Source organism: Scatophagus argus, chromosome 18, assembly GCF_020382885.2.
Source record: "Scatophagus argus isolate fScaArg1 chromosome 18, fScaArg1.pri, whole genome shotgun sequence".
In the NCBI taxonomy this organism is placed as follows: domain Eukaryota; kingdom Metazoa; phylum Chordata; class Actinopteri; family Scatophagidae; genus Scatophagus; species Scatophagus argus.
In genome coordinates this window covers 2,547,743-2,571,812 of record NC_058510.1, presented here as the reverse complement: position 1 = coordinate 2,571,812, position 24,070 = coordinate 2,547,743, and the positions used below count along the sequence as shown (strand labels likewise).

The 24,070-nt window shown below is 42.8% G+C and overlaps 1 long non-coding RNA gene across 1 annotated transcript in view; it reads right to left on the bottom strand.

Annotated features, from left to right (window-relative positions):
* Positions 1–9,490: 9,490 nt before the first annotated feature.
* The window catches only part of LOC124049971, a 31,451-nt gene continuing 16,871 nt past the window's right edge, over positions 9,491–24,070 (bottom strand). Inside the window, exons 2-3 of the long non-coding RNA XR_006841517.1 lie at positions 10,381–10,462; positions 9,491–10,283 (exon numbers count right to left, since the gene is read on the bottom strand). This is a non-coding gene — a long non-coding RNA (uncharacterized LOC124049971). The remainder of the gene's footprint in view (positions 10,284–10,380; positions 10,463–24,070) is intronic.

The following is a 24,070-nucleotide window of genomic DNA, read 5'->3' as shown; positions in this document are numbered from 1 at the left end:
CGTCTGCCTTCTTCTTCTTCTCTATCCACAGACATCTCTGCATGACTCCCTTTTTCTCCGCCACACACACACACACACACACACACGCACACAGAACTGGTAGCTTTGGAGCTTTTCATCAGAGCGAAGGAGTAACGGGTACAAAAGTCTGCTCTTTAGATGACACCGTGCCGTGCACTCCTGACACTCAGGGGAAACTGTGAAAGTGCTGCAAAAGCAACTGATCTGAAAACTGTTGCGACTGTGAGGCTCTGAGAGAGTGCAGTGTGTAGATCTGAGAGCTCAAGTACATTCGTGCATATGATAGAAGTATGTTGGTGTAACTGTAAGTCTTGGCACACACACGCACAAAGACACTTGTGCATGCGTGTACATGCTTTGCTGTCCCTTGGACTGGCTGTGGGGGGCCGCTCACACGTCTCGCTTCCATCCCTTAGGCAACAAAGTCCTTCCACAGTGTTCTCACCAAACAACCTATTTCTCACTTAGGCTGTAACTCTCCCACAAAAGTGTTGTTTTCTGCTGCTAAAATGTGACAGACATGCTTGAATCATGGCTCACCTCGACGAGGCAGCACTTGTGATCGAGAAGATGTCAAGCAGTGCGCGGTGCTCCATGCACAGACAGGCAGAGTTTTAGAAAAAAGTTACCCAGAGTTCACATCACTTTGGATCTAATTTAAATAACAATGGATTATGATTAGGAAACAATCAGAATTTGCAGTAAAAATCAAATATGCTGCTGTGTAGCATTGACTTGGTGATGGAAGACACAACTCTGCTGGTTACTCGAGCAGGATGAGCAGAACTTCAGAGAGAAAGAGTTGCGGGGTGGGTGGGGGGGTAATGTGTTGGCAGTAAGGCAGTAAGACAGACTGACAGAGAAAGAGGGGAGAGACGGAGAGCCTGAGGGAGGATGGGGAAGGAGGGGGAGGTGGAAGGCTACCTGCTGCGAAACTTCAAAGTCCAAGCTGTCACTTACATTATTTGACCTTTCAACCCCTACAAACCCCATCATCATATTATTGTCCCAGTGTGTTGTATGTCTGAACCACCTTCGGAGGAAAATGAAATTGTGCTAAAGAAGAAAACTAGACTTAGGAGAAGACGGGAAGAGGACAGAATTTGAGATGTGAAGGTGTGTCTCATCCTTCCATAGATTTACATTTCTCTCTCTCTCTCTCTCTCTCTCTCTCTCTCTCTCAGTCTGGCCTTGTCTTGTTGCTCTATTTTCTCTCTCGCAGTCTCCTTCCATCTATCTTTTCGTGATGGTGGTAAAGGGAAGATGCTTTAAAATGATTAGAGTTAAATAAACGGTTGTGGGGCCTCAGGGCCCGGAGGCAGAGCTGATGTGAAATCAGATGCTATCAGCCAGGTGAAGCGAGGCTCACCTGGCTCTGCAACAACAACAGCAACATGAATAACAGCCATGCATGCCGTTAAATTATCAGGATTTACATACATATCTTGTGAGAAACCGGGACAGGGCCTCAGAAAGCGTGAGAGCAAGGAAGCAGTTCAACTTACTTTCAACTCACTCAGATTCTAACCTCCCGCCACCACACGCATGACCTGACATATACGACAAATCCACTATCAGCGCTGATCTCATCCCCCTTATCATTGCGAACAATATGCAGACAGATTACCATAACTGACAATTATCAGTTTTTTTTTTTTATTGAAGTTCAGTTTGCTGCAGAGATGTTCAGATTGCTGATAGTGGAGCAACAAAAGCAAATGCAGGTTGACGGACTGCAGGAACATTTAAGGTCCATTTGGATACCGCAGCCGAAGTGTTAACATGTTGACTGCAAAGTGATCAGAAAATGTATTGTACTGTGAAGGATAAACACATTTTTAAAATGCTTCAAAATACTTCAGCACCTTCTCAAGTCTCTCTGTTTGTGCTGCTGCCTAATCAAAGTTTTTGTAAGAAGGTAATCACTGATGATGTCCGGCAGCATGTTTGGGTTGTCATCTATATATGCTCTGTGTGTCTTTGTGTGTGTGTTCGTGTGTCTTTTGTGCGCCTTTTGTGTGTGTGTGTGTGTGTGTGTGTGCATGTGAGTGTGTGTGTCTGAGGTCATGCCTGGATGGCTATCTATCTTTTTGTGTTACAGCGCCTTAGGGAAGATACCGAAATCTGATAAGCCAAGCAGGAGCGTAAATACCTGGCCTACCTAACATCACTGCAAAGAGGACACACCTTGTTTTGTGTGTGTGAGTGTGTGTGCGCGCATGTGCGTGCGCATGCATGCGTGCATGAGTGTTAATCTGTATAGGACTTTGAGCTAAAATTGGTGCCGGCATGCAAGAGTGAGAAAGTTCTTGTTTCATTGGGTGATCCTGCCACAAACGGTGTGTGTACAGCATCCCTCTGCTATATGACTAATGCTAATAAACACACTGCATCTATATTCACAGTGTATTTATTTTACAGTCGACAGTCAGGCCTTCTTGTTTAAACTATATGAACTTTCTGGAGAGGCACGGGGTCATCACCGTCGCTCTGTTTCAGGCAACCAGTCACACATTAGATGGGGTGGGACTCATCACTTGTCACCCTGGTAACTGAGAAATTGCAGGAGAAGCTTGTCTGTCCTTCATAACAGACACAGAAAAGCCCATTTATGGGAGCAGATCGGCCGGACGCTGATCTGCTCCCACAAAGTGTTGTGTTTTATCACGCGATGACCTTCGTCCCAGCGCTCTTCTGCCATGCAGACAACACTTTACATCTGAGATTTGCTGGTTGCCGCAAAACATCTGCCCTGCTGAAATGACTGAATTCCCACCATCCTACACAACGCACTGTAATAAAATGTGTTTGCATATGTCTCTGCGTATTTCTGGAAAACGGGAACAAAAAGCAGGGGATGGCAAGGTTTTGTGACCCTTTGTGAGCCTTTTTTGTGCTTCACCCCGGGGTGCAGGAGAGCCTGATGTTTTAGTAAAACAAACATATGGCAGAGGGTTACGAGCATGAAACCACACTATAGCAGGTTGTTGCATTTAAGTGGCAGTGAATGACAGCTGCTCATTACTCTTTTTCAACAACTCTCTGCCTTAGTGAACTTCCAACTCTGTCGAGGGCATGGCTGGTTATACTGGGCAGCTCTCTGGTGGGAGTCGGAGTGCAATCTTTCCACAGGCTATTGCTACGAATGAAAAAAATCAAATAAGAAAAATCTTAGTCAGCTTTGCAGTTTCTATAAACAAATGTTATTTATTGTCAACAGGACAAAGGAGGCTGGTATTTCATTCTGTGATATAATTTGAAATACTCTGCCTCCACATGCATGTTGGTCTACATGTCTCTGAGTGCGTGTCCGGAGAGTAAAATCCAGAGCCTTTCGTTTATCCCTTGCTAAGTGTCTAAATCCAGGGGAGCAGGCTGGGGCAGGCTCTTAAGACAGAGACCTTTCTCATTCAATCATCATTGGCTGCTTTGATGTGTGACCCCTGCTCCTCATGCTGGAAGAGGAGAAATTAACAGCTCGATGAGTTCAGAGAGTCTTACGCAAATAAAAGACACATCCATACATTCATTTACTGTACACACACATGTAAGTGCATGCTTACACTGTCCCACAGACACATATGTAACTAATCACACACACATATGGGTCAGCCTGGCATACTTTTTAAAAATAAATCCTGTTTTTACATTTTTGTTTGGGTGCTTTACAAGCCTGGGAATCATCTGGGCTGTTAATTGTTTTAAATCACACTCACAAACATTACACAGCACGGCACAAATCACCTTCAAACTATAAACGGAAAATGTTTAACAAACAAACAGGATGAGCAAAGCTTTAAGTGAAATGTGCCTCAGCTGCACCTTTGGCTCTTTGACATTTCGAATCAACACCGACCACATTTTGTTCATGTCTTAATGGCTCTCTCTGCAATCCAGTTTTACCTGGTTCTGTGACCCCTCTCAGGTCAAAAAGTCAAATGGCTGCTGCGTGAAAAAACACAGCAATTATCCTCTAAACCTCCTGCAAGACTCTTTCAAAGCTGCAGTCATCAGTTTCTATCCAACAACTAAATACTTGTATTGTTCTCTAAGACACGTAGATGCAGATTGGGTTTGGAGACATTAACTGCCTCCTTCTCTCTCGTCTTTCTTCACTACCTGACTGAGGCAGATGGGACCAGAGTATTACTGCGGCACTTGAGCGTGCGATGATGCTGATCCACTCAGAATGTGAACCCGACCTGCACCTTTCACACCCAAAAGCAGCATCCTCCCTGTTGGAGCCTATCCCATGACACATTCGCACGCTAAAGCCATGCTATAATCTACCTTGGCGCTGTCTTAGACAGCAGCGACGGCTAAAAAGCGCCTACCCTCCCCAGCATCAACTTTGTCATCTTTTTAAGTTGACAGCTCGAAAGCGCCTACCTAATCACCCACCGAGCCTCCACCTAAGTGGACTGAATCATGTGTGTGCCAATTATGCCTCCCCTTGCTGTTGCAGGCTGAGTCTTTGTATCAGCATTACTGAGGATTTAGAAAAGAACTTGGGGATGCCAGCGCACTTGATGTTGTTAAGGAAACACATGTGGATAGTCCATGTGGCAAAGAGACACCGCTGACTTTTGTTTACATCTCTGCAGATGCCGTGAGGAACAATGAGTATGTATTAAAACCACATTGTCAATACATGCGAATGTCTGGCATGAATCGGGGAGGATATTTTCAATCCTTACTTTGTGTTTGCTTTTTACCCCCACATTTTTTTCCCTTTTTTTAATGATTCCCATGTCTGGCCCCACATAAAGCACTGGAACTACTTTTCTGCTGAAAACCTTAACTGCACAGTACTATTTAAGGGCATTTAGTGGTTTGTGGCAACTGACTCTAAATTGCAAAAACATTTGCACGGCAATACTCCCTCGCCTCGGAAAAGTAGTTTCTAGATCAGGGTTTTATTGTGTTTGTTGATGACTGCCGTCTTTTTATGTGTTTTGCTCCATTGCTTCACTCCCTGTCCATTTTGCAGGGGGAAACAAAGAGGGGGGGAAAACATTCCACTTGTTAATTCGCTGATCTCACCAGCAATCGATTGAGATCCGTTTGTCACTGTTACGGCAGACTGAATGGCCCAAAAAAGAACATGGAGGCAGTAAAAGCAAGAGGAGTTTAATCTGAAGTTGTGAATGACAATATTGATTTGCCTTTTCTTTTCTGACAGGCAGGATAGCGACTCAGAATCAAAGGTAATGACTATAGCTGTCACAACACGCTGTTTTTCTGGTCTTTCCTCTGCCTTCACTCTTTCTATGCCCGTGTCTGTATCTGCTTTTTCCTCTCTCTGTTGTGTGATATGTTTTTGATAGTACATCTATTTTTGTTAAGAGGAGAGTGTGTGCTGTTCAATATCTCAAGTCAGGAGTGGAGCTTGCTCAACAGTGTCATATTCTGTAAAAATGACAATTAAATTCTGTCAAACAGCATTTTATTAATCTTAAATAACAACAGAGATGGCACCCATATGAAATCACATCTACTCGACGTCTACTGCAAGTCTCCTGGCTTGTCTTACTGTGGAGTTCATGCAAATATATCACAGTAAACACTGAATGTCACCCAATTCTGCGTTAACAGACATTAACTTCATTCTAATGCACACAAGTGCTGAAGCAGAGCAGAGCTCAGTGCAGCCTGCACCACAAGGAGGCTCGTCTCTGTGAGCGAGAGTGGAGGTATTTGCCTTTAGAGGGCCTTGTGGACACATTAAGGCCTATTTGCATGTCCATAATGCCAACAGAGAACCCCATCTCCGCACTTAGGCTCAGTGGAGCCGTAGGTTTAAATATTGTGGTGAAGCAGAGCATTGAGAGCTGCCTGACACAAGTAATGGGTCCCCGCGATAGCTTGTTTTGGATGATTTAAAACACTGTATTAACTGTCCACAAATGTCTTCTCTTGAAAGGATTCATTGCCTCTCATGGTGGTTTAGCAATATAATTATTCCAACTGTCCTCATGAAGACTAATGTTCCAAATTCCCCATCTTGAAAATTCACCAAAGTTTACAAGAATACAAGACTAACCTGTGATAAGCTTAACTGATCTCAGCGTGGAACCTCTGGCTCCTGTTTGCACAATTATGCTAAATGATGGCCTTTCTTGACCATTCACTGAGCCCCTCCCCTGTCGCTTTTTAGAAAAATGTTGCCTTTTTCTTTCCTTTTGTCCTTTCCACCACAATTAAGGGCCTCGGCTCTGAATAACAAAACGTGGGCCCCTCCTTGCAAGGTAGCCTTAGGTTGTGTTTACACTCCAGGACATCAAAGGCATTGCTGAACTTTTCCAAGCCCCTCCTGCTCAGGTAGTAATCCCAAAGTATAATCTCTTTAAAAACTGTAAAACCCATTAGACTGACACCATCTAAATCCTCAGAGAAAAAGAGAGAGCAGGAGAGGGAGTGGGAAAGCGAACTTTGAGGGCCTCTGCATTGTGACAGACGCCTGTCAAGTGGATTTATAAATGTGGCAAGGAAGAAGAAAGATTGTATGTTTACTCTCAAAATTTCCTGGGATGTATTTGCAATAATTGGCTCGATGGATGGTTGCTTCCTGGACAAACATGTTAAAGGTGGTTTAAACAACATAATGTGTGTTTACAGAAGAGATGTAATGGTGTTAATTTGGCCTAACTGACTCTAAAACAACAGACAGTAAAACAAACAAATCTCCTTAGCTGCCCTGCCCGTAGGCGGCTTCAAAACATAATTCGAACTCAAATAAATATTCTCAAATGTTTGCCAACATGCTATGCATCCTGACAAGAAGTAACTGCTCGTGCTGAGTCTTTATCTTACACTCAAATAAGCAGTTACTACAGAAGATGTATTGAATTGAATTTCCCTCGGGATCAATAAAGTATCTATCTATCTATCTATCTGAATAACCTGTGACTCAGTGCTTCTTCACCTCTCCTGTTATATTATTCTTTTCTTCTTCTCTCACTTCTTTTGGCTGGTCCCTTTTACAGTCTGTTCAAGGTGGGACTGTTGCACCTTCTTCTGCTATGTATTTCTGTATGAAAGGCACGAAGCTGGAATGTGTGTGACGTGTTGGTTAGCATCAGTTAGCAGTTAGTTTAAGACGACCAACACCGGTGGTCATTGGACCTCGGTGAGCGTCTGCGGCTCTACTTTTTGTGGCGTGTCCCGCACAGTTGGCACTAGTCGAGTTGTCATATTGAGGGGTTTCGGCAGTATTACCTGATCTCTGTGTAAAAAAATTACTTTTTCCTCTCCTCTTTGGCTTTTTTCCACACACAGAGACGCAGACTTTGTCCAATCATCCACTCCACATGCAGCGAGCAACTTTCTAACAGCCATAAATCCTGGGGTGAAGAAATATTCCATTTCTACGGCCCCTTGCTGTGTACCGTCCTCTGGTCTGGGCTCTGCCATGCCACAGCACAATCAATTCCATAAGCTAAACTGGGGCGTAAGGTGCTGTATGAAGGTCAGACAACCCACTTTGGCTGCCATCTGAGCGTGAAGCATTTACCCTCCACGCCATGTCCAAACTAGCTGCCAAGTGAAACCTTAATATATACCACCATTCCACCACCTTCCAGCATTGTAACTCTCCCCTCGGGTTCGGCCAGCACAGGTCTCTGAATGCCAGATAAAGAAAGCAGATACATTTATGTATTGATTTTTATTTTGTGTGTCATTAAAGTTGACCTTTTCGGTGCCGAACAATTACAGGATCCGACAGAATTTTATTCATCAGGGTGAAAGCGCCACACATCACAGCAGACTAATGAAATGATTTTAGGTGGGTTAGCCGCTGCTTAAGGCTGGATGACCCACCCCATTTTTTCAATCATAAGGGGAACTCAGGGATACATTATAGCCTTTAGATGAGGAATTAATTTACAAAAGACGTTGCTGAATAATAAATGACTGGAAAATTACATTTTATTGCAGGTTTTCAAACTTTTTATGTGGTCAAGTGGGAAAACTCAACAGATCATCATCAATTTTGACCAGCCGATTACAGTGTTTGGTGAAACTTTTGGCCTGCTACCTTTTTTTCATTTCACTTTATCGAATCTTTATTATTCCAGCTTATTGCACTCTTTATGTCTTATTAATCCTTCTCTCTTTCCTCTCTTTTCCTCTGGACTCTCTCCACCTGTCTGCTGCATCTCCGTCCTGCCTTTTCCCAGCCCTGCAAAGCACAAATGCATGTGATGGAGGGAAGCACTGTTTACCCTCCATGTTCTTGATTAAACTGAGCCACAGAGAAATAGAAGGAGACTATTTTATTTAATGAGCATGACGAACGCAAAGGTGTTCTCGTAAATCATCACATGGTTTACAAACTCAATAAGTAAGGGTTTCCTGCCTCAGCCAGGCAGGCCAGCGCACACCTAAATTATTAACGAAGCTCGGGGCCCCCAGAGGCACAACTTTGATGATGTTATAAACAGGGGAGAGGACAAGGTGCCTTCTCAGCAAAAGATTACAGGACCTCCCACCTAACCCCCCCAAAATCCCAGACCCCCACATACTCACTCCTAATTACCCACCTCCATGGAGAGAGGGAGAGTTAGAGATGGAGGTGGGGAAGCATCTAAATAAACTAAACACATTCCTTCCCTCCATGTTGCTCTGTGAATTAATTGAGACTGTGCAGCATGCAGGTGCTTGTGCATGCATGTGGGCAACCCAAGCCAAAACTTTCTGCAGGAACAATAATAATAATAATAAAAAAGTATCTGCATTATTTTTTTCCCCTCATAGATCTGTATGTATTTGTAAATCATGAATATGCAAATAAGGAGTGTGTTATGCAAATTGCAGTCAGACACCAAAGATGATCACACCAAGTTCCTCTGCCAGATTTAACGATTTAACCCCCCTCCCCTTTGATAAATTTGTCTCTGGGCAATACTCCATTTTAAAATCCAAATTCATCAAGCTTTGATAACAGCTGATGCAGCGTTTCATTGGGTATCGCTGGGGAAAATGGTGGAAGGGGATAGGGAGAGGAGGTAGATGGAGACAGGGAGCGGGAAACTCTTGGTCAGGAAATGAGAAAGCAATAGATACAGATGGAGAAATTAAAAACTGGAAAACTTTGTAGTAATTAAAATCAACACCTGACGCCTACCTTGACATCCAAATTGTTGCTGTTTTGTGCACCAGAATGTTGCAGAAATCCGAACAAAACAGAGGAACAAAATGTATGCTAAATGATGCAATAACCTGGTCTGTAGCTGTAAATTTCCTCTATTATGTTCCTAAATAAGGCTACCATCTTTGTAGGCCTCCTTGTACCGTGATGTTAGTAAACTGAAAAGCGAGTGGCGAAGTCTCTGGTGAGAATGAGATAAAGAGGTATGATTTCCCCCGTGCAAACATGCTCCAAATTAAAAACCAAAAAAAGGTCCCCGATGTCTCCGCTCTAAATCTGATAGCAAGTCAGATGAATTTGTCATTGAGCAGATAATAATGTAGCGATTTCATCATGACTGTTGGCCATAATAAGGGACAACACAAGGTGTGTGTTGAGGTCTATTTCTGCTGTAGTAAGATGAGAGTGACAGTAAAGAACCTCCCCACTTCTGCAAGCTAGTTTCCCCAGTGTTTGTCCTTTCAGGGGTTAAACATCGGTCCAGGTTAAATGGGATTTAATGTAGTGAAGCGATAAAACTGAAAATTCACCTTTTGCATATCTTACAGGAAATCCCCTTGCACAACAGATGTATGCCAGGATGGATGATTCAAAGTGAAGTGCCTGATGACTCAATAACTCGACACTGAACACTGTTGATTCATGAATGTAAAAGATTACTTTAGAGACGGTAAAGCATCAATCACTCCGACACTCTTTCATTTTGCTTTTCAATTTGACAAAATATGAAACCACTCCTGGCACGACTGCTAAAAAACAGGTTTGTTTCCAGTTGAAACAATCTGCAAACCAAACAGCACATGTATATGATGACATTATTTTCACTTCCTGTCCTCCTCCAATACAGCGCTGAGCGTTGGGATGGCAACGAGTGAAGACAGAAACACAACATGTGTGCACCCAACATGACACACATGGTCCAAGCAGAATCGGTCTTTCTGACCGTCTCACACGTGACATTTCAAGTCCAGAACGGGGAAGCGAGTGAAGGCACTTTGCTCAAACACCGCTGCCATTTTCCCTCCTGCGTCCTCCATCTGTGGGAGTCTGGGGCAGCAGTCGCCGCTCGACACAGAGCCATCTGTGAGGGGGATTCAACCACGCACCGAGCCTTTCAAAAACACACAGAGCGTGCTTTCATACGCTTCCCATCACACTCAAGCAGAAAATTGAGAAAATCGTGTCAAAGACGAGGGAAGCTTCCCAACCTCTGGTCTTGAACTGTGGCTGAGCAGGGGAGGCAGCGCTGAGGAGTCATGGTCAAACACGCCGCCTGATCGCTGCACAGCTCTGGAACACCAAAAAAACACAGATGCCCCGAGGGGGTTCGTTGGCATACGAAAGTCTCTGTCTTTCTGCTCCCTCTCCTTTCTTGTTGAAAATAAGCGTGGCTCTTGCATAATGGCAGCACATCAGATGACCGTTGGTGAAGTAAACATCTCAGTCCATCTTGTACTTTGCATGTTGCCCCTTTTTCGTGCTTCCACACTTTTCTCAGGCCAAACTGTGTTATCCCCATCCCTCCTGTGGTTATATGCTTTAGTAATGATTGAATAATTTCTCTTTTTGTGTATATGTGCACATGTTTTCACATTTGGGACACGCATGCGTCCATGTGCTTTTAAAATGAGGGCTTCAGTTTTACCTCACGTACAAGAAAGCTTGACATTGATCACTCGTTGTTATAATTAGGATTCCAAAATGACAGCTAATGTGAGATGATTTGAGAAAATCTGAGGCAAAGGAGGCTAAATGCTCAAAAGCACTGTTGTCCTACACTGACCCTGTTTTCTGTTTTCTGGGGGTGCATGTTACGGACGTTACGATTAACCCCAAGAAGTGTGTCCTCAACTCAAGACACCCCATCCCACTACAATAAGTCATCTGTTGAATTCCAAAATGGGACTGATGACACAGATGCTAAAGTATGTACTCTGAGAGGGAAGTGATGTCATGGCTGCCTACTAAAACTGTATCTGTTCAAATCAAATTAGATCTACGGCGCCCTGGCACACTCAATTACCCGAAATACCACCAAAGACGCCGCCATGATTTGACATCTGCAAGGATAGATGAGAAGGAGTGCTAACAAAGTCTCTTATACTGAGAGGGAGTCGGGCAAATAGACTTCCTGTCTGAACGGGAGCAGTAGACCGTTTTCTTCATCATTGTCTGGGTCTGAACGACTCTACATGCCATGGATATGATGATATGGCTTAAAAGCAGATTGGAAAAAAAGTTTGGCATTGATTTCTGTGTTCCTGTGTGTGTCCATGAAAGAGGCAGTGTTGTTCTCTATAAATGAAGGAAACAAAATGCATTGGATTGTGCTCACAATCCAAAGCAAACAAAGGTAACAACAGCTGAAACACTGACACTGATTGAACAGAAAAATATCTCTTCTTCTACTTAACACATCTGTAAACAACCAGTGACATGAGACAGGTTTCTCTAGTCCCTCCCTCGATCTTCTGTAGCGGTTGATGCATTGATCAGGTGTTGACTTCCTCTGTACCTTGGACAGGGTTAGGAGTGTGTGTGTGTGTGTGTGTGTGTGTGTGTGTGGTGGGGGGGGCTCCACAACCATAATTAGCTTGCCATCCAGGGGAAAGTTAATATTTCTCATGCTGAAGTCAAGCTTATTGGTTTCCTGGACAGGCTGTAATGGATAACCCGGTGGAGCCAGCGTGCGCACACACACACACCCACACACACGCATTCAAGCAGCAGCACACAAATGAAAACACAAACACATAGGTCCACTCCCCGGGAGGCCTACAGTCAGACAGACAGTGACACACAAATCTATCCCTATTCCCCACATGACAGAGCGGCCGACCGGCTGAGCAGCTGCCTGATCAATAGTCATCAGTGACCTCGTCCACTTGGCCGTCACTTCATCCAAAACTGTAAGACACAAACTCAGCAAACGTCACATTTCGACTCCTTCTGAATGTGTGTTTGGTAAGCAGCACACATGGTTACATGTGTACATAAGATTCAGAATCTGAACACGGCTGTTTGTGCGTGTGTTTTCTCCAGACTTTAATGCATAAATCCGAGTGAAACAAAATGTGTGTGCTTGTGTGTGTTTGTGCACATCACAATTATTGCTAACTATGCATTTTCTTTTACAGCGAAACTAACAGGATGTCAAAATACAGTAATCAATTGTGTGCTTGGGTCACTGATCAATTGTCACATATGCCAATCAAATGGTAATGATTCATATTTTAGTTATTGCATGGACAGTCAGGCACGCATGCACCGCAAAACTGCTCAGTCAACCGCAGATTCCATATGATTCACTTCAGACTGAGACTGTGGGACTTTTGAGGCAATTTAAAGAATATTGTTGAATTCATATGGTAAAGATGGGAAAGTTTCTGAATTACCCATAATGTTGTCCGTCTGTGCTTGGCTCTGTGAAATAAACATGAATTAAATATGCTTTACTGATTCCAATCTAATCATTGTTACACCTTCCATGGTCGACCGAATGTAAATAGTAATTATCCAAAATCCATCTACAATTCATGAAAACAGTTTTTTCCCTTCAATATGTGTCAAGTGACACACAAGAATTACTCACAAATTCTGTTCAAAATAAAACACGTAGCACATCTTGGAAAAGCAACAGGCAGCAGGGACTCAGGGAACTAGCAGTGGCACCACCACAACAACAAACAAATGTTTACTGATAAATAAAACATATTCAATCAAAGCAGAAATGCTAATGAAATGAGAGTCTGCAATCACAAGAGCTAAATGCGTGAGCTCTGGCACACACAAAGTGTGTGAGAGAGGTGTTAATTGCTGTGCTAATTAGGTCCTGATTGCATTGCTCTTGTTTTGCACTTGCAGGTGATTAAAATTTCAACAGAGCACATTATTTGGCACTGTTAACAGGTGCCAAGCTCAGCATACAACACAAACACAGAAACACACAGACGAGGAAATACATGCACACACGTGACTGTACTAACACGGTCACAAGCAGAATGCACACACACACACACACACACACACTAATGCTGCAGAAAAGGGTCATTAGCTCTGCTCCTTGTTTCTCTAAGTTGGTGAAGCCAAACAGATAAACATTAACTTATTTATTTTTGTTATGTTGTGGAAAATCTGACACTGACAATATGTCCAAGACGTGTCTGTCATAGAGCAAATACAGGAAATTTTATATGCGCTCTCAGCCCATATGGACAACACATTGTAGTGTTTATTTATTTTATTTATAGCATTTCAGGCCTTACAGCAGAGTGCACTTTTTAGAAAGGCTGGTCCCTTTAGTGCAGTTTAGGACCCATTTGACTGACTTGGAGTAGTGTGAATGTAGTGTTATTGTTATTGTTTTTATTGCAGATTTAACCTAACTGTAATACATACAGATTTTTCAATCATGTATTTATGTTATGTATGTTAATAAATGTGAAATGTGGCCAAATTGCACAAGAGACCAGTTTCAGGCAGCACGATGTGCATTTTCTAAACTATGTTCCCATTTAGAGTTAAATAAATGATAAAGTGCTTGTTGTTTCGAGGTGTGGCCAACTTGTGATTGAGGTGTAGTGATGTTTGTCCTCCCCAGCTCCACTTCCTTGTCCAGACATGGTCACTAACGGTTCCAAAAAACCACGATGGTGACGGCCATTATGTTGCACTCAAAGCTTCAGAACAGAACCAGTGGGTGACGTCACGGCGGCTTTGTCCACTATTCGTCATACAGTCTGTGGCTACAATATCCCCACTGTGTTTGCACTGAACTGGCTAAGAAAATGTTAGCCTAACCTGTGTGAACATAACAAGAACAAGGTTTTTAAAAAGATGGAATTTTTCTTTAACGCACACAACATCACTATCATAATAATTATACATCTCAGTTTATGTTGTGCTTAAATGCAGCGTATTCCCATGTAAATTCAGATTTAATCAAATAACCACAAACCAATTGACACTGGGTGAACCTGTGGCCTTTGGGGCCCTAAATAATAATGAAAAAAGAAAAAAAACAACAGTAAAGCATGATTATATAGTTGAATTGCATGTTGGGAAGCTGGGATCTATGCACCCCCTCACCACAGTGGGTAGCAGGAGGGAGCAGAGCAGCGACTGGCTGGCTGGCTGCTTGACAAGTCTGGAGAGGAACTGCTGTTGGGACTACCGTTGAAATGACAGCGAGCGGCGAGCGTGTGATGTGTTCTGTTCCAGAACAGTTGAGCGACTGTCCCCATTGAGACAGCAGTGTGTGTTTGTGTGTGTGTGTGTGTGTGTGTGTGTGTGTCTATATTGACGCAGAGCCTGGGAAAATCTGCATCTGTTACTTTAGAGTAGGACTGCAGCGAGATCTGAGCTGTCAGAGTGACAGACTAGTATCTCTCTCTGTGGTGTCAGTTATCTATCCATCTATCTATTGATCCATCTATCTGTTAATCTATCTACATACTGTGAGCAGGTACGCAGGCATAAAGGCAGCAGCGTGAGCAGATAGACAAGCTGTGAGGCAGACAGACAGATAAATATGACTTAATGAATGACATTTGTTTGTTCTTAAAGACTTGGCCTAAAGCAGCAACCTTCATCACTGGTGACAGAGGAGTTACTCACACAAGAATCCTACCAGGAGGCACAAAATACCCGAACTTCAGAGGCATTTTGTTTTTAGTCATCATATGTCAATGTACGTAACGTCCTCCATAACTCAACCTTAAGAATTAAACAACATCAGAGCAACTTTAACAGGAAATCTCTGTGGCTTCTCTGGTGGTGTGATTACTGCTGTGATGAATATTGATTCTGATATAAACCAATACATTAGGCAAACATTTAATTTCCAAACATCATGGAGCTGCAACGAGGACATAAAATTCAAGGACACGTGGCACTGGGAGCATTAAACTGACCATTTTACTAAATGGTCCTAATGACTTGATGTGAAGCTTTTTATAGGGGAATAAACAGTGTTAAATATATGGAATCCACTCAGTCACACAATCGTATGATGAAGAGTAACATGAAGACATCTCTCGATTCTTTTTTTGGTTTATATTTTCATTGACACTAATATAATGTGATGTTTTGGGCTGGCCACCTGATCATTAGCTTGAGGCTAGCAATACCTTTTGGTTTTAATGAGCAATGTCAGCAATAACAACAACAATACTGATGTTATAGAATAAATTTTCCCCTTTAATTTGTCTGACCTTATATACAGCCCAGTGTGATACAGAATTTAATGCAAAGAGAAAATGCTAACAAAGCCAATGGAAACGCACATATGGCACAGATGGCAAAAGCTCATCTAACGTCTAGCAGCACACTAACTCCTGATAGACGTATTAATAGAAAGTAGACATATTTTTTAGAAAGTCATCTACACATACTTTTAGAGGCAAATGCACTGACTGATTCAGCCAACAGCCAACAGTGAATATTGTGAAATATAATGAGTAGAAAAGATGTTTGTTTTTAAGAGTGGCTTATGGGATTTCTCAGATCAAGTTAAAAGCAATTTAAGGCCTAACAGATGAAACCACATCCAACTGCTCCAGTCCCTTATTTACCCAACCCGATCACAAAGCCATATGCTTATGGCTGGATGAATCTGCCATCACCAGACCACTCCCACATTTTCCCTTTTACACCTGCAGTTTTATGCTGCTACCAAGTCATGACATATGAAAGAGGAGTAGTTATATATTTCTATAAGTCTCTCTGTCTCTCTCTCGCATTGCACAGAAACACACACACACACACACACACACACACACTGCTTGAGGTCCTAACCAGCTGCTTTGTCTTTCAGAGAAGCCACAGTATTGGACCAAGACACCTGTCATTCTCCCACGACTGAGAGGGGGAGACGGGGAGAGAGAGAGAGAGAGACAGAGACAGAGAGAGGAGGGGGATTGTTTTGATTTTTGGTACAAATCAAGTGTTTTCTCTCTAAGTAAACATGCTGTATGTTTTCAGATGGTCTTAAATAAAACTCAACAGCCACATTACATATTTCTAAACTAAAAATCCTTTTGTTAAGAGAGATAACCGAGCAAAGGGACTGTGTGAGGGACAAACAGTAGCACGTACAAGTATGTACAAGTCAGTCTCTTCAAAAACATTTAGTGATTTTCAGACATTCACCTCACATTCTTACATTGAAAAAAACATTATACACAGTATTTAAGCTGGATGGATGTGCTACAGATACTAAGACTATAAAATCACCCTTTTCAGAAGAAATAATGTTTATATAAACTAATGATAATGTTTTACATAAACTAACAAGTGTCCAGATAAAATAGGTTTTCTTCGCAAATTAAACACAGGGTTGTAGAAAGTTTCTGCTCTTCTTTGGTCATTAAATATCTGTGAATTGCTTGCTTTTCTCAAAAAAAACAAAACAAAACAAACAAACAAACAAAAAAAAAAACAATGGAAGAAGCAATGAGAAAGAAATAGCTGCCCTAGTTTTGCCCCAGAAATTTTCAGCTGCTGATAACGATCAATGGCACTGCTGATGATATAAATTCTGAGCTGCTAGTGTGTATTGATCCGACTGTAATGCTTTTGGCTCTCAGGATGGCAGATGGAGAAGCAAAGAACTTCAGGAAAGAGAGAAAAGAATAAAGAGTAATGTTGTAGGCCTACTCATCGGTAGTTTTGATGAAGAATTTTTTAAGCCAAACATACATGGCTGTAGGAAAGATGGGCATTAAATGTGTCTGACCCCTTCTAAAGAAAGAAATGATAAGATACCTTGTGAGTTTTAACAGGCTTTAATATTCAATGAATGTTTGAAAATTGACTGAAATAAGGGTTTGTGTGTAAAAGTTGGGAAGAAAAAGAAAAAAAAATGTTATCAGCTTTGTCATTTTTTTAGGCCTGCTGAGCTGCTCTGCAGCCTGGTGGTACAGCAGTGGATACTTCTGTATCTGCTGGCAGACGGCAGGAGGGCAAACAGGCTGTAGCCTGGGCATTGGGTAGATGGGTATCAATGACGGACTGGTTAAGATGGATATTTTGATCCACAGTCCGTCATGCATTTTAGCCACAAACGTCTGCAGGGAGAAGGCACTTTTTAGTGTACTGTTCACTTTTTGCTTGAAAGGTATTTTTTTTCCACTCTCCTTGTGTCCTTTGTGCAGTTAGGTAAACCACATTGAGCCTTTAGTGCTTTAGGGAAAGAATAAGCTGACAAAATTAGCCATTTTCATATTTTGAAAGAACCCTACACAACTACATGTTAAATCTTTGTACTATGTTTTTAAGGTGTTTTGCTGCCGGTTACATTCAATCAGTTGCTGTGGGCTGCACAACTCCCATTTTTAGTGCCATTGCAAGCCCTGATAACAATAAATGACTCAGGTGAGTTCCACACAGTGCACCTTCTAAATTTTGAAACACATGCAGTGGTTTCAGATTAAGCTCAGCATTGGCAGATGACCGGTGATATCACAACGGATAAGGATTTCTGATTCTGAAGGTGGATCGGTGCATCCCAAACGGTGTGTGGACGTGCTGGCTCTCTGGTCCATCAATGAGACAGTGACAAATTCTCCTCTGTCCCTCTCAACCACCTTGCCCCTCACATGTGACTCCTCCTCTGTTTTCTCCAGCCACTCTCCCTGGACACTCAGGTAGACTGAAAAGGGTCAGGGGTCTTTATGGAGGACACAGTCAAAGGAGATTTGTCCCCATATGTCTCAAAAATCCACACACAGAAGGAGAAGTGTGGACTGGCAAATTAGGCCCCCTGCCCCAACACACACAGCCAAACTGTAACACCCCACCCATGTGTGAATATTACTGTAGCTGTAGTTTTGAACTAAAAGGTAATGGGAAACCACCACCAGTCAAAATGGTACACTATAACATTGTCTAATTATTGCTCCTTGGCAAAACATGGGACTTTTATCTGCAATCGGATAAGTTAATTGGCAGCAATTACCCGACCATTTACTAACAATGCAGATGTAGAAATTGTAGAACACTGCTTGCACCTGGATATGCTCAAGAGTTAAGGATGTCAGCTTCCCAGCATGCACACACACACACACCTGAAAACACACCTGAACAGTGAACACTGAGGTAATCATCACCGTCACAACCCCCTACCTCCTCCTCTCTGTTCAACTTCTATAACTCATCCAGTCATTATTCAGCATTTGATATTCACTCTCTTCTATTCGACGTAACAGGTTGAGTTTCCCCTAATTGGGGCTGAATAATGCTGAGGTGATTTACGAGTGCTTTCCCCCTTGCGTCGACGCCGCACCAGCACAGATTCTGGTTTCATCCCGCCAGTGGTTTTTGAAGGTATCATTTCTCCTGCCTGGAAAAGGCCCCTGTTGAGTTGTCAGGCTCATTGCTCAAGGTGCGCCCTGGGTTTCAGGAGGGCCCGTGCTGACACATTCATAAATATGACACCTTGTTTTGTCCTTCTGGCGTCTTTTTGGTTGGCGATGGCCTTTGAATTGGAAGCGGGTAAGCTAATAGGGCTGCGTCTGATGCATGGGAACCGTGGGCTTTGGGAGAAGGCAGGGTGGCCCGAGGCGACACATGACAGGCAGATAATGACTGTATAGCTGTCAAGTCAAGGATACCTGTCTGCCGGTAAATACAGATTTGCCTTTTTGACATCATTTTTCCACCTCCTGGAAGATCAACTGAATGCAGCTTTCAGAGTATTTCAGACTAGCTATCAGACACCTTAACACACACATGCACGTTGCTGCACATACACACACATGCAAACACACACATACACATGCTGACAAACACACTCATGCACACACTCAGAACTGCAAGCAGGAGCTGGAACAAAGGCGCTCTAAATGTATGCGCTTATAATTGTGATTTCCTGCACCGTCCAACGTTCCCACGTAATACTGCATGTTTGGGAATGCATGGAGCGGGTTAATATGATTCTATTGTAGTCAGGCATGAAAGATAAGAGAGAATATGCGTGCGTTTCAGCGTATATATGTATGTGTGTGTCCATGCATGAGTGTGTGTGACTGGCAGGCTGGCTGAGGCCTGTGTTTTGCGCGTCGCCCCGGGGAATGCAGGTGAAAGCAATCTTGGTCCGTGAAAGCCGACGAGATGTGCCTTTCTGCACCCAGAGAGCTGGCGAGCTGATTTCTTTTTGATAGGCTCAAGCCCTGACACCAGCCCCAACCTCCCCCACCTCCACCCCCACATCACCATCAAGCGAGGCCATGGCAGTGGCTGTTCACATCTCGGCTATCTGCACGTCAGATATTTGTAATATTTTCTAAAGTACAGGCTATTCACACTAATAAACTGAACGCACCATATACGGACTATTTCTATCATTCCCATAAACCACACCAGTTTGTGTGGACACAAACACACACATACAAGATAATCTCTTTCACTCCCTGTCTCTCTCCACAGCTTCCCAAAAGCCAGAACAGCCAAACCGCTTGATGCGTGGCTGAAATGACGAAACGCAGCCTAAATATACCTCATTTGTTTACTATTCGGTTACATTCCCTGCGTGCAGAATGATTAGGAGCAAATCATGTTGGGTTTCAATCGAGAGGTATTTATGGCTCGTTGTGTGTTGGGATGGAGTGTGCATTAGGCCTAATCTCATAATAGACCAATTGTGTTAATTCTGCCTTTGGATCCAGCACTGGCTGTAACACAAAACAAAAGTCACTCCAGTGCGCAGTGGGCAGCTGTCCATGAGAATGAGAATGGAACTTATCAGGCTGCGTGTATTCTTTTGGGATTTATGATTGGGTATTAATGCTGATCTGTTCAGTGTTTGGTACTGTAAGCAGGGCTTTGGATAAATGATTACTGTTGTAATCAAGTTGGGAATATCACGTCTGAATGTGTGGTCTGTGGGTACTGCATATTCAATTTTGGTAATCCAGTATCTTTTGTGAGCTTTGTGTGTTGTTGTGTTGCAGTGTAGTCTCTTACATACCTTTGAATCCCCTCCCTAATGCACACGCGCGCACACACACACACACATCCCTTAGGGGTGAAGAACACTGACACTTATGACAGTTTATTATACAGTGACACGTCCAGTGAGCTGAGCTAAACAGATCACAATGTGTCTGACTGCTGTCAGTGTTCACACAGTTGCTAAAGACCCACTCTGGAATTCCAATAAAAAAATAAAATATAAAGCTGCTCAGCCGCCTCCACTTTAACATGAGAAACTTGTGGATTGTGAATTATGAAGTCGTAAACCTGCATTTTTGAAATGATCTGGGTTGATAATTAAATGCACAGCATGTAGTTTCTGCCAAGTAGCACCGTTGTCCTTACTGTTGAATAATGAGCACTGCAGATGAAAACCAGTTGGACGTGACAGAAATGTTTTCGGATGAGGTAACGTTTTAAAGTTGTTTTCACTTTTGTCGCGTTCAAGGACTTCCTTCCTCACTCTCTAACTCTTTTCTGGAAGTTAGAGCAACAGGAAACATCGAACATTGTTGGAAACATTTGTGATAAGTACACCACTTAACAAAATAATGTCTAGTCGTATCCTTAAAGGAATCTTTTTATATCTCTGGACAAGTTTGGTGGTTAAATCAAACTAATATTGCATGTACATCTACATCAAGTTTTACTGGCAAAATGCTTTTCTTGTTGGTGGACTGAAGAACTGTTTGCATTACTCTCATAGAGGCTTTGCAAAAGTTTATAAAGTGAGACAGCCTTGCTCTCTTCTTCCTTACAGTCATGGCAGTCAGTCGCACATCTCGCCGGCCAGCCATTCATACGATATCCACCTGTCTTGCCGGCCTCTAGCTAAAATGTAAATGTGTTTTGGTGCCAGCAGTTAGAAACCGTTGAGATAAAGCAGCAGGCCTAAGCCTCGCCGGGTGAAATGACATATCCCCCCCCCCGCCTTCCTTTTCCTGTACAATCGCCATAATATTGTGTTTCTATGCTGGGCCTGTAACCTTTGATTAAATTAGTCCAGTATTGCCTCGGTCCTTTTCTAAACTGTAGGCAGTGGAGAGCTACTTAACGGACCCTGTCCCTTGGAGGGAAGAAACTGCTTGAGCTTACAAGTGTACGGCCACAGAAATATCAAACCCCTCTCACTCAAATCTCTCCTTCTGTTCCCCCCTTTCTCCTTCTGCTTCCTCCCTCTTTCTCTCAACATTTACACCTTTTCGCCTCTTTCCCCGCCCTACCTACAGTGTCTTTCATCTGTGTGTTCGTCTGTAAGTCGATCCATCACGCTCTGTCACTCTCCAGGTGAGGTATGTATTATAAGATGTCAGAAAAAAGAGCAGCAAAATGACATTTTGTTGTTGTTATTTTTCAAAACTATGAACTATCGGTGCTGTACAGTGAATGGCAGCATAAATGAACAGACCAGAATTGCATTTTGTTGAAGGAAGTGGGATTAATGTGGATAGAAGGCGAAAGAGACATGGCATTGGTCAAACGTCAATCAGGTGAGGGCCTCGGTTAAATGAAATGGCACTTGTCGTCCACATTCAGTGTGTTATTTACTGCACCGAGGCGACAAACTTTTCCTTGGGGGCCCTGCATTTTCCTTTCTGATGTGTGTGACCTAATAAATTATACAGTGACACCCCCCCCCCCACCCAGTATTTCACTCAGTCCACCCTTAAGCTTACAAAAAATTTTAAAAACTTTTTGCCCTTTTTTTGAACAGCACACCCTCTTACTGTTTTGTGCCAGAAATCTAGCCTTACTTTGTGCTTCAAAGCAAATTGTGTGCAAAATGAAACTCTGCAGCACCACCTTAAATATCTGATGTTGAGCATGACAAAGGGTGCTAGTGTTTTTGCTGATGACTTTCTTTGGTTTCACTCAGAATGTGAATGGCTCACAAATTCCCCATTCATGAACTGAAAACTAACACAAAAATCAAATACCCTGCACCAGCCTATGGCTCGCGGTTATCTTCTTCTGATTAACTTTGAGGTTTTTCTTTTTTGACCAGCAAATGAAAGCTTCCTCAAATCTGTCATTGTGGTTACCTTCCCACAGTTATCTTGCTGATTATTCTTATCCGGAGGCCAGCTGATACAGGAAGGAATCACTTGTCTAAAACCGTCTGAATGACTGTGCTGTGTGTGTCAAAAGGGTGTGTGTGTGTGTAGAAAAAGTATTTGTGCATCTCTGATTATATGCATGCGTCTGTGTAATCAAAGATGGCGCGTGAAATCTAAAACTCAAACAGGAAGCGCAAATAAATGACTTGCAGCCAGCGTTTGTTGTCTCTGAGTGAAAAGAATCACCCTGCCAAACCGTGGTGGTATATGGCTAATAATAACACATGACTGAGTGCTGAGAGAGTTCACTCATTTCAAAAGCGTGAGAAAAATACAGACGTGAATTACAAGTTAATCAGACAGTGAAACTGCAGTGCAGGATATCTCGGGGAGCAGAATCTCCCACAGTAAAGTCTTCAGCATTTGCAGTGTGACATCTGCTCTTGCAAAATGATGGATAGCACGAAGGTCCTCTGATATTCAGCTGATATTCAGAGATAATCATTTTACAAGCTGCAAATCCTAGATTTCCTATGGAATGATAGACTAGAAGAAATGATCGCCTGCAACCTTGTATCTTGATCATTTAAATAACTCTAAATAACCTTGGGGAACCACTGAATGTGATATTGTGATGCATTAAACACGCAGAACAGTGTGAAAGAGAAAAGTTTTTTTTAAGGATTTCCACATGACACATTCCCTGTAAAGCACCACACTGTCACTCGTGGCACGACTCCAGCTACTGCTCACGCTACGCAGGTGTGTATTTGTGTTTGTGTACACACTGGGGACCAGGTGGAGTCAGATGGAGCACCACCCGCCCACACATCCCTTATGGGAGGTATACACACCTGGGTCCATTCATATACAGACGCGCGCAAACGCAAACACACACACACACACACACACACACACACACACACAGAGTTCCCACATCATATTTCATGTCAGTGGGCATTTGATTTCAGACATGGGATACCACAACATGACAAGGTGGAGCAGGCTTTTTCTACAAGGTGACATCACAGCATACTGTAAGGAGATCTGCCTTGTGTGTGTGTGTGTGTGTGTGTGTGTGTGTGTGCGCGCGTGTCTGAGTCCATGTGCATCTGTGTCTGTTTCCATGCCCACACTTTTCACACATGTCAACACACAAAAGCCACATGGGAGGCCATTGAGAGCTGCAGCAGCTGTGGAATATGTTATTCAAATGGTGTGTGACTGTTTGTGTATCATAGCATTAATGTGTGTGTGTGTGTGTGTGTGTGAGTGTGTGCACGTTATCATCTCTGCTTGTAGGAATAAACGGTAGTGATGTGTCTCTGCGGGGAGCTTGTAGAGAATCACTTACCTCTCCGCTCTTACTGCAGCGTAGCAATGAGTGACTCAGTTTTTCTCTGTACACAGCATTAGGACAGGGCAGGAGACATTCAATTGGATCACACAGCTGTTTAAAATGATAATAATGGTTACGCCTCAGATAGCAAATACATGTGAGTGGTGTGAAAGTGGGGGTGGTGAGGCTGGCCAATGCTTCATCCTAAATTTGGACACACTCAAAGTCTGAATTTAAAAAAAACAAAAAACAAAAAAAACCCAAGTTAAATCGTCTTTCATGTTTCTTCACCATCTGCACAAATGACTTTGATGAGTGGTTAAAACTTAACATTATGCACATATGGAGACTATATCTAAAGAAGTGAAGCCTTAGAGAGGCAGTTCATCCCAAAATCTTGCTTTCTTTCCATGATAACTCCAAAGCACGACAACTCACACCAAGACAGATGGAGAGGAAAAGTCAGTATTTTTGATTTTGGGCTGAACTGTTCCTTCAAACAATATTAAACTCGTAACATAGTTTAGTATT